The following is an 11,362-nucleotide window of genomic DNA, read 5'->3' as shown; positions in this document are numbered from 1 at the left end:
GCTTTCGCCCACCATGGCCCCCCCATCCAAAGATGTATCTGAAATTTGTCGATGGCGAGGCTTTTGTGCAAATGTCCTCCAGTGCATGAGTATGTATATGTACTCATGGAGCAGTTGCTACATTAACATAGCCAAAATAATAGTAAGCTATAAGCTTAACAAAATGGAATGGCTATTTAAGATCCTTGCGAGTTGTTTGTGATATTCTACCACTTTTAAGTAGGCCATATGTGTGACTCCCTTGTGTTTGTTTGTTTGTTTGTTTTTTTTTGTTACCACCTTATGAGCAATAGGCTACTCTCCTTTTTGAGAGATAGGTTCTTATGTCTCCCACATAGCTTCTACACTTACACTTCACATCCAGATGGATGAAAAGAGCATTGTGAGTTTATCTTTAATGTGCTCATAGGTCTCCGTGCAGACGTGGGAATTGATTCTTGAATTTTTGTCTCAAATGTTATCGAGGTGGTAGGTAAGACTGTTGGTTCGTTACCATTGGGGTTTCTTGAACACACAAGCTCTTGTGTAGGTGCTGAATGTATGAGAGTGGTTGAGTCACTAGCTTGGTGTGCTTGGGCCTCCATTCTTGTCAAACTTTAGGTAAAGCTGTTGAGGTTAAAGTCGATAGTGAGGCTATCTTCACTTTGTTCAATTTTGGCAACCATATGGTGGGACTACCATCATAGTATCCTTGTTGTTAAAGCACGTGCACAGGCACCCATCTTTGATGAACATTATAAATTGGTGGCTGATGCCTTTGGTGCTAATGTTTGTTTCTTTGAACATGTTTAGGGGACTTTTTGATGCGCTTGGGAATCCAAGGTTTGGTATTACATTGGTAGTACCCTTGTGCTTGTAGTAATTTTTTTGGTACCCACACTTGTTGACTTGGTGGAGTTCTTTGAGGACCTTGCATAGGCTTTTGTGGATGGTGTTGTGGAGTACTTTTATTTTTCCTTAGCCTTTGAGTGCTGCGTTGAGGAAGAGGATTTGACTATCGAGGCACCCAAATTTGATTGGCACCTTCATAGAAGCCTTGAGCAACAAGTAGCTGCTTCTCCACCCATATGTTGATACCATTAAGATACCTTGATTTTTGTTGTCTTGGTGTTTTTTCCTTTTTGGTTGAAGTGGAGAGCCCTCCTTCACATTAGTTGGTGCTGAGACTACAGGTTTGAGACTCATGGGTATTTTTGACGATGATGAGGCTAGAGTCTCTTGTGGAGTGGCTGTCGATGATGAGGCTTTCAAGCATGTGATTGTCTCCTTTGGTGAGGTTTGTCGATGAAGAGGAATAGGCTCTGGGGCTTTTCCTTTGAGTTGCTTGTTAGAGATAGATGGTTGCGCATGGGAACTTCTTCATGAATATTTGCCGACTACAAGGTTTTGGCATCGAACTTCGCTGTGAGGATGGGGTTGAAGGAGTAGATGCTTTATCAAAGTCGGTCATTGACAAAGATGGGAGGTCATTGTGTAGAGGGTCTTTCGTGGAAGAGGCTTGTAACTTTTTGCGTTCACCCGGCCTAACAAGACCTTACCTTACCATCGGATTTGCACTTCTACCACTTCCCAATATTTTAATGTAAACCTCTCATGTTTTGTTTGAGAGAGTTTACCTTGTCACAACAACAGGTGGAAGAAGATTAAAACAAATCCATGTTACATGGATCTTAAATGTTAGCTCTCTCATGGCCTGGACCATTCTTTTTTTATAACTTTCTTATAAGGTCTTTTTTGAGCCCACAAGTGCAGCCATTGGCATGCATGGTGCTACAAGGAGTGTAGTAGATTCAACACCAAGTGTGGCAAGTCTACAACAAAAATCTTGGAGGAGTCGTCAACAACTAAATTCTAGAATCTTGCTTTGGGAATTCTGGTATGCAATTTTTTTACAGTTTTTGATTTTGGTTTGGTATGCCTCGGAAGTAGGCGCAATGTGTTCAGTTTATATTGCGGGGAGTTTGATGCCTTCGTAAGATAAGAGAATAAGAAAAAGAATGAGAAGAAGGACCGGCTAAGAGCTATCCAAGGAAACCTGTGAACAGAGCAGTGGTGTTGTTCGTGAACTTTGAAAAGAGAGAACCGGCATGGTACAGAGGCGACCTGCAAAATGATGATGAGCTACTTGTAGAAGAAGGCATGAGCACATCCTTCAAGAGAGATGCAGGAGCGGGCAGGCTTGAACTCGGCAGCAGCCAAAATCTTATCCTCTTTTTTTGGTGTAAATGGACCTTTACTTGTCCACATGGATATTTGTGGTGTTTGTAGTGATTACTTTGATGGATCATTTGTTGTGGGAACAACCGTAAACAAGAAACATCATGTTGCATCTATGGATAATGAGGATATATATGTGTATGATGATGGGCGTTATGATGACCCATATTGGCTTGATGGTGGTGAGGAGGATGATGTATGCATTGAGAATGATGCAACGCTTGGGATGATGTACCCACACGATGACCAAGGAAGAGATTTTGGAATTTTGCCTTCGACCTCTCATAGAGTTGAAGGAAAAGGGCCTGCAAATTGACTGGGAGATTACCGAGGATGGTGAAATTAAGATCACCAAGGGTTTTGATCTTTTATATGGTGACATTGACACCGATGTGGTGCAAGATGATGCATGTGCTAGTGAGATTTGCAATAATGCATGCGTTGATTATTTGGATGTGGTGATACATGATCATGATGAGTCATGTGATGGTAAGAGTACATGGCACTTGATTAGCATTCACAGTTTGGAGTATGAGCTTGTTTTGAAGCTTATTGATTGGATTGAGTACAGGCGTGTGTCTAGACGTATGGAGAAAGACTCGTGAGGGGGGGAATACCCTCAATCTTTGATGCTCTATCAACATATGGTTTGGCGATACTCCTTATTCACCTCCATAGTGATGTTGCATTATATTTTCATCTCTTGTTGTCCAAGAGATCAATTGTTATGTGTACATTTGTAACTTAGCCATATGAGCATGAGTTTGAGAGAGTTGGCATAGGTTAAGGGGGGGACCTAGATTTCAAGAATAAGGTTACTTGGATTTCAGGGGGGGTGTTGAAGTAGGAAATCCAAGCTTTAGATGTGTGGTATTTTATCCTATAGTTGAGTGTGCACATTAGGTTGTGTCTAGGATTGTGACACATGACAAGAGGCCTTATCCATGCATATAAGTGTGCTATCTTTCGTTGTATGGTGTGAGAGAGCTCACCACTTGGTGAGAGATTATTCAGTTCATGTTTTAGTGCCACACATTGTTTCTCTCTCTCCCTCCTCACTCTATGGTCTCCCCAATTTCGTAACATAGAGTCAGTAAAGCTATAGAGGAAGAAAAGAACCAAGGTGCAATGTAGCGCTACAAAGTGCCGAAAGCACGTGGATCAAGCTCTAGAGCTGGTAAAACTATAGAAGAGTTGTTTGACTCAAAATGTTGTCGACATGTCATAAGAAATAGGGAAGCCAAAAGGTAATGTCAAGGAAAGATTGTGAAACTCAGGAGCAATGCTTTGTTAAGAAAGAGTTACATATTTCACCTTAGATATCTAGAAGTAAGGGATAACTAGCTAAAGCAACATCTAAATATGATATTGGATATCAATATTGTGAGGTCCCGCTGCCCCCTCTGCGCACTGGTGGATTCCTGGATGGTAGCAGCAGAAGTAAATCTCTCTTGCGCGGGGCAGGGTTTCTCACTTGGGGCCTCGCCCTCGAATGTCCGGGCACGAGACTAAGCTGGTGGTCCTTCCAAAAACCAAAACCGGGAAAATTTCCCATGCTCGGAAAGCGGGGATGATTCTACCATTTTTTTTATTTTATTTAACAAATTTTTCTAACGAGGTCAAGGTACTAAACTAACCTTCATCTGATAAAACCATATAGAAGGGAAAGTATTACAGACTAAACTTGAAGGAATCAACGCTTTTTTCCTTGTTGAATCAGGCACAGCCGTTGATTTATTCTTTAGAGAAGTCTTCAGGATTCTAATTAACTACTCGATTTCTAAGCGTATCCCTATTAATCAATTTTATTATTAAAACTCTATTGATTCCAACCCAACCCCATCCGGCCCATGGGTTAGCCACCACCCAACCACTAGAATAGCAGAACCAATCAAGTACTCACCCCCCATAATTGAATGCCTTTCTTAACTTTTGCTTTAGAAAACAGATACGCACACACTCCTATTTAAACTTTAACTTATAAAACAATCCATTGACAACAATTACAGATTACACATGTCATAACTCAAAATTTCCATTGAGTCTTTGTTTCTCACAAAACATTATCACTCTGGACTCTCCCGTTGAGACCTGCAGGTCAACAACGAGATCTAATAACAGATTACAATAAACATTGGTCCATCATATAATATCTTCCTCGACATATGCATGGATGTCCTTGACACCGCGAGCCCGTGCATCTCCTGGTTAGAACCCTCCAGGATCCTCCTTAGGTGTCCTAGCACTTCACTCAAGGACCGCTTCGTCGGCCCTCGTCCATCGTACCGGAAGCTCACTATTTTAACCATATCGAGGCTGGTCAAGACTGGGCAGGCTTTGCCCGCGTGAGCTGTCCCTCGAACACTCCCCGCCAGCTGTTGCAACCAAACTTCCCTTAGAAAACACATATACCAAATGCTCCCTCCAGCATTCTAGCGTAAGACAGTCTTTTAAGAAAACAGGGTTTCTATGCAAGTTTTCAGTTTTGATTTTCTTTTTGAATACAATGAGTATATCTTAATTCCGTATCCAAGATTTCTAGATCACAGGACTGAATTCTCAAGCAGAATTCCTCGAATTTTGAATTCTTAACCTTAGATCAAAATCAAAGGTCTCAACTTAGTTTCAGATTCGGTGGGTGATTTGAGTATAGATTTAGGAACTAGTCGCATCATCATTTCTTGAAACTGACGAAGAAATTACGTCTTGGTCAAAGTCTAATTTAGGTTTTTGAGTCTGGGAACGGTTCTTCTTGAACTATCTTTATCAAATGGTAATATTTTAATTACTACTTTACTAAATTTAAAACTAATCATTTACCAATATTCATGGGAATTAGTCATAGGATTAAGAGAATTCTTATCTTGATATAAAAATTCTTTTATGCATCATTTTTTTGGCATAAAAATCGATATTAGTGAAAGTAACACTTTCACAATAAAAAAATTTCTTCTATGTATCCTTTTATGCATAAAAATCAATAATGATGAAAGTAGATCTTTTATAATAAATAAAAATTTCTTTTATGCATCCTTTTATGCATAAAAATCAATAATGATAAAAGTAACACTTTTATATAAAAAATATTCTTTTATGCACAAAAATCCATTTTGATGAAAGTAACACTTTCATATAAAAAAATATTCTTTCATGCATACTTTTATGCATAAAAATCAATAATGATGAAAGTAACACTTTTATAATTAAAAAAATATTCTCTTATGCACAAAAATCCATTTTGATGAAAGTAACACTTTCATAATAAAAATATTCTTTCATGCATACTTTTATGCGTAAAAATCAATAATGATAAAAGTAACACTTTTATAATTAAAAAATATTCTTTTATGCACAAAAATCCATTTTGATGAAAGTAACACTTTCATAATAAAAATATTCTTTCATGCATACTTTTATGCGTAAAAATCAATAATGATAAAAGTAACACTTTTATAATTAAAAAAATATTCTTTTATGCACAAAAATCCATTTTGATGAAAGTAACACTTTCATAATAAAAATATTCTTTCATGCATACTTTTATATGTAAAAATCAATAATGATAAAAGTAACACTTTTATAATTAAAAAAAATTCTTTTATGCACAAAAATCCATTTTGATGAAAGTAACACTTTCATAATAAAAAATATTCTTTCATGCATAAAAATCAATAATGATAAAAGTAACACTTTTATAATTAAAAAAAATATTCTTTTATGCATAAAAATCTATTTTGATGAAAGTAACACTTTCATAATAAAAAATATTCTTTCATGCATACTTTTATGCATAAAAATCAATAATGATAAAAGTAACACTTTTATAATTAAAAAAATATATTCTTTTATGCATAAAAATCTATTTTGGTGAAAGTAACACTTTTATAGTAAAAATAATAATCAATATGCATCTTCTATGCATGAAAATGACACTTTTAGAGTATAGAAATGATAGGGATTACTCATTTAGCATAATAAAAGATAATACTTATTTCCAAAAATTTCACCGTAACCTCCTTTGTATGGCTGACCATTTTTTAAATTTTCCTTCTTAATTTGTCTTAAAAAATTAACTCTAATTGATTTAAAGTAATCTAGACTAGTCAAAATTTACTTATAAAAGAGGAAACATTATAAAAAGTTTAATTCTAACAATTATTACTTAACTAGGATAAAGAAGGGTTGATTCTAAGAAGAGAGAGGGGAAAAGCCTTTCAATCAAGACATAGCGTCCATTTATCACTTCAAACAATCATAAAAATTAGGAAGCCCCTGGAAAATTCTAGAAACTAGTTGGACTTGGTTAGAGGCCTCTCTCACCTATAAATAGATCCTTAGCCATTTGTAAAAAATAATGAGAACTATACCATGCCAGTATTATACTAAAATAATGATATTTCCTATTATCCTCTAAAAATCCTCTACAAATTGAAGAGATTGGAGCTTCCTCTCTCTTCAATCTTCCTTGGAGAATTTATCAACATACCAAACCAATTGATTGGTTGGGGGCCTCTACTTTGATCAAAGAATCAAGCAATCTAGGAGATAAATTGTGGTTTATGGTCTTTTTCTTTAATCTCCAAATGTTTCTCTCTTCTCAACCCCTCTCAAGCTTGAGAAGCATTCAATTGAATGCCTTTTTAATACAATTGAAGTTCTTTAACGAATTGTGGTGATAAAACACATAAATTTTCATTTATGCTTAAATTAAATATTTTTTTAAAAGCATGTCTCTCTCTCCCCCAAAGAAATGAAGCTTCTCATGAAGAAATTCTCTAATCTAAAAGTAATTTCCATGCTTGTCAAATTAGAGGCCAAATAAGTGGCTTTTTAATATTTTTATGCTATTTAATTTATGGAAAAATTAAGAATCAAGTCCATAATTGGATATTGATCCAATTAAAGGTTTTTCTAATCATAGGGATATTACTAAACTTTATGCTTTCAAATTATTTGAGAATTATCAGTAATAGCAGCGGAGCTATGGTAAATTTTTTTTAAAAAATAACACATAAATCATTTTCATTCATAATATGAAAAGAGGACTTCTTACCATATTCTAGGATTAATCATTCTAGATTAATTGAATGATTCTCATTATAATCATGAAAAATTTAATTTTTATGTTTATGCATAAATAGTAATTAGTAAAAGAGAAATTTTTAGTAATTCATTTAAATGTTAAAAGAGGAATTCCTATGACATTTGGAATTCCATCATTGAGATGGAAAAAGAGAAATTCCTAGTATATTGGAATTAATGAGTATTTTAATTAAATTCAAAGATAAAATTTAGATAAATTTATTTTATCTATGAGGGATATTTTTATGTTAAAAGAGGAATTCCTATGACATTTGGAATTCCATCATTGAGATGGGAAAAGAGAAATTCCTAGCATATTGGAATTAATGAGTATTTTAATTAAATTCAAAGATAAAATTTAGATAAATTTATTTTATCTATGAGAAATATTTTTATGTTAAAAGAGGAATTCCTATGACATTTGGAATTCCGTCATTTAGATGGGGAAAGAGAAATTCGTAGCATATTGAATTAATGGGTATTTTATTTTAGATGAAATTACTTTAGGAGGAGTATTTGATCATAAAAGAGGAATACCCATGAAATTGGAATGCAATTAATTAAATGTAAAAAGAGGAATCCCCATGGTATTTGAGATCCAAGAAATTAAATGAGAAGAAGAGGAATTTTTAGTATAATTCAATTTATGATTATTTATCAAAAGTGAAAATATGGGTAGAATTGATTTCTGTAAATCCCATGAATCCTTTTATTCAAAAGAGGAATATTGAATATAATTCAATTGAGAAATTGAGAATGAATATGGAAATAGTCGTCGAGAAAAAAAACCTTTAGTTAGGCCAAGCAATTGGCAGAAATTTAGAAAAAGTCCTATTATCAGGATTAACCTCAAAAAAGGTATTAATGGGAATAGCATGTGAATGGATAAGATAAGGTGAAAATAGGATGTGATAAGATGTGTATGGGATGTGACAGAATGTGATAAGAGGTGTATGGGATGTGATAGAATGTGAATGGATGTGATAAGATGTGTAGAGGATGTGATAAGATGAAAATAGTATGTGATAAGATGTGATGTAATCAGAATGAATATGGATGTGTATGTGGAAGAATGGATGTGGATGTGTATGTGAAAGACTGAATGTGGATGTGTATGTGGAAGAATGGATGTGTATGTGTATGTGGGGAAGAATGGATGTGGATGTGTATGTGGAAGAATGGATGTGGATGCGTATGTGGAAGAATAGATGTGGATGCGTATGTGGAAGAATGGATGTGGATGCGTATGTGGAAGAATGGATGTGGATGTGTATGTGGAAGAATGGATAAGGATGTGGATGTGTATGTGAAGAATAAATGTGGATGTGTATGTGGAAGAATGAATGAGGATGTGTATGTGGAAGAATGGATGCGGATGTGTATGTGGAAGAATGGATGTGGATGTGTATGTGAAAGGATGTGATGTCGATGTGAATGAATGAATGAATGAGATGTGATGTGATGTGAATTGGGAAAAGAATGAATGAGATGAGATATGAAATGAATGAGAAGAGATGTGATGTAAATTGAGAGAGATGTGAAGTGAATGAGGTGTGATGGGATGTGAATATGGGTTGATGCGAGTGGATGAGAATAAATGAGGAAAGATGTGATGAGATGGAAAATGATGTGATGTGATTGGATGAGAATGGGTATACATATGAATTGGATATGGATTAAGTAATGTGGACGGATGTGGAACAATGTGAAAGACGAGAGTTCATTATAGGAACTGTATTTATGACCTATTTTTAAATGACTGTTTTACGTCAAAAATGCTGGGGAAGCATTTTGGCCGCCGTCTTGTGAATGAGGTCGTGGAGACCTAGCTGATAAAGTTGCAATAGCTAACGGAGAGTCAATGGAGGACATCTCGCGTAGCAAGGTCGGCCGAGGTTTCCCTGCTGGTACCCGGGACAAAACCTAACCAAATTCCTAATTGGATCCTATCACTATAGTGATTGTGCAGTTGGCTAACCCATGGGACTGGACTGATGGATCCATAAAATAATACTCAATTCTGTTATAGTACAATAGATGAAGTAAAATAATACTCAATTCCTTAAAATAATACTCAATTTTGTTATAGTACAATAGATGAAGTAAATCTCGAATTTGTTCTATGGAAAAAGAATCAACGGTTGTGCCTCTCGATGGGAAAAAAAGCGTTGGTTTCTGTGATCCAAGTGCAAGTTTCTTCCTTGATCTGACCAAGTGACTCGCAAGTTTGGTCGGATCAATTTGGTCAGTAATGACCCTGACTTCGTTAGAGTAGAAATATCCTGGAGGAATCGCACGTGCTTTCCGGTAGGGGAAAGTTTTTTCGGGTTCGGTTTTTGAAGAACCAAGGGATTAGTCTCTTGACTGGATATCCGTGTGGGCGAGGCCCCAAGTGAGGGATCCCACCCCGTGCAAGAAGTGCTACTTCCGCTGCTAGCACCCTTGAATCCGTTGTGCGGAGGGGGCAAGGATCTTTCAGCTGGTATCAGAGCGAATTGGCGAAAGTGGATCAACTGCCAAAAATGTCAAAAATTTGTGAAGTAACAATAAAAGATTGTAATTGTGTGATGAAATTCATACAAATTGATATTGTGAATGAAGATTAATAAAATTGAAAGTGGATCTTCAGATGAAGTATCGCAATTGTATGGAAATCCCTGACTTGCTTGAGGCCTAGTCATGATGGTATTTACCTTATAATTCCAAGGAGCATGACTCTCGTATATATCGAGGGTATAACTGCAGCTCTTTACTGGCAGTATATACGAGTAAATCTAAGACCTTGAAATTATAAGTAAAAATGCTATCCAGATGATGAATTCAAATGTGGTTGATATGATTTTAAAATTCTGGTTGAGAATTGATGAGTTGATTTGGATTCTGATTGAAAAAAAGATCGAATTTTGGTTAAAAAGCGATCAGTTGAACAAAGCCACAATGAGGATGAATGGGACGAGTCCTTGTGATGATGTTCGTAATTAGAATGACAATAATGACTTCAACAAATCACTACGAGATTAGTGGATTGTGCTGATAGATTGCTACTATTAACACTTGACCTAGTGGATCCAGTTAAGGGATGACAAATTAAAAACCTGCATAACTGAAACTTTCATGGAGGAATATTCAGATGCAATTGTCGGTCTGATGGACCATTACTGTGTTAAGAATATGAATGATATATTCTGAATGAATTGTTATCTGATAATGAGTTCTATATAAGGGATCTTTATTTCATGATTCTGTGGAGAGCTGAGTCCCAATCTAAAGAACCCCAGAATCAGTTGGATCTAAAGTCAGATTTGAATTGTAAATAAAAGGACTTAACAAGAATTTTTGTATTGATAGGATCATGGATCGAGGTCGTCGTGCTAGGAATGATAACCACCAACTCGATGAGGATGAGCTCAACTTGGATGTTTGTAAAACTCTTCATAGATCGCAGCGTGGACCTTTCAAGGGTGAAGGGGAAAACTTGGGTGAGACTGTGGAGAAGTGGATCGAAGCAATGGAAGAGTACTTCGATGTCACCGGGTAAAATTTTTAGAGCAAAATGGCTCTTGCAAGGCTGAAGATAGTAGAAACAACCAGTGTAGTATGGAGAAACCATTGTGAGACAAACCGTGTGGATCGAAACACTCAGACATGGAATGATCTCAAAATTTATTTAAGGAAGAGATTATGTCCTTCCGGCTTTTTGGAAACAAAGATGAACGAATTCTTAGAGTTAACCCAGGGGAGCAGAACTATTCAAGTATATCACCAAGCATTCGCTCTCCTCCTCAAATACTCGCCACTGCTGAACAAGAACAGCTGATGGCCAGGTTCATTTGGGGACTAAACGAACCTTTAAATATCCTAGTGAAGAATGCCAAGTTAGTTTCCATGGCCGAAGCAGTGCGGATTGCGAAGGATTTCACTAAGGCCTTTGATGTCAAGGTCCTGCCGAAGCCAACACCATCACCTTTCAAAAGGTTTTTAGCTCCAGAAGGTGATTCCAGCCTTCCACCATCTAAGAGATATAAGGGTCAAGCCCAGGATATGGGAAGTTCCAGAATGGAAG

Source organism: Cibotium barometz, chromosome 29 (genome assembly GCF_041138505.1).
Source record: "Cibotium barometz isolate CiBa-2024 chromosome 29, ASM4113850v1, whole genome shotgun sequence".
NCBI classification, from domain to species: Eukaryota; Viridiplantae; Streptophyta; class Polypodiopsida; order Cyatheales; family Cibotiaceae; genus Cibotium; species Cibotium barometz.
Note: the sequence above shows the minus strand (reverse complement) of the source record.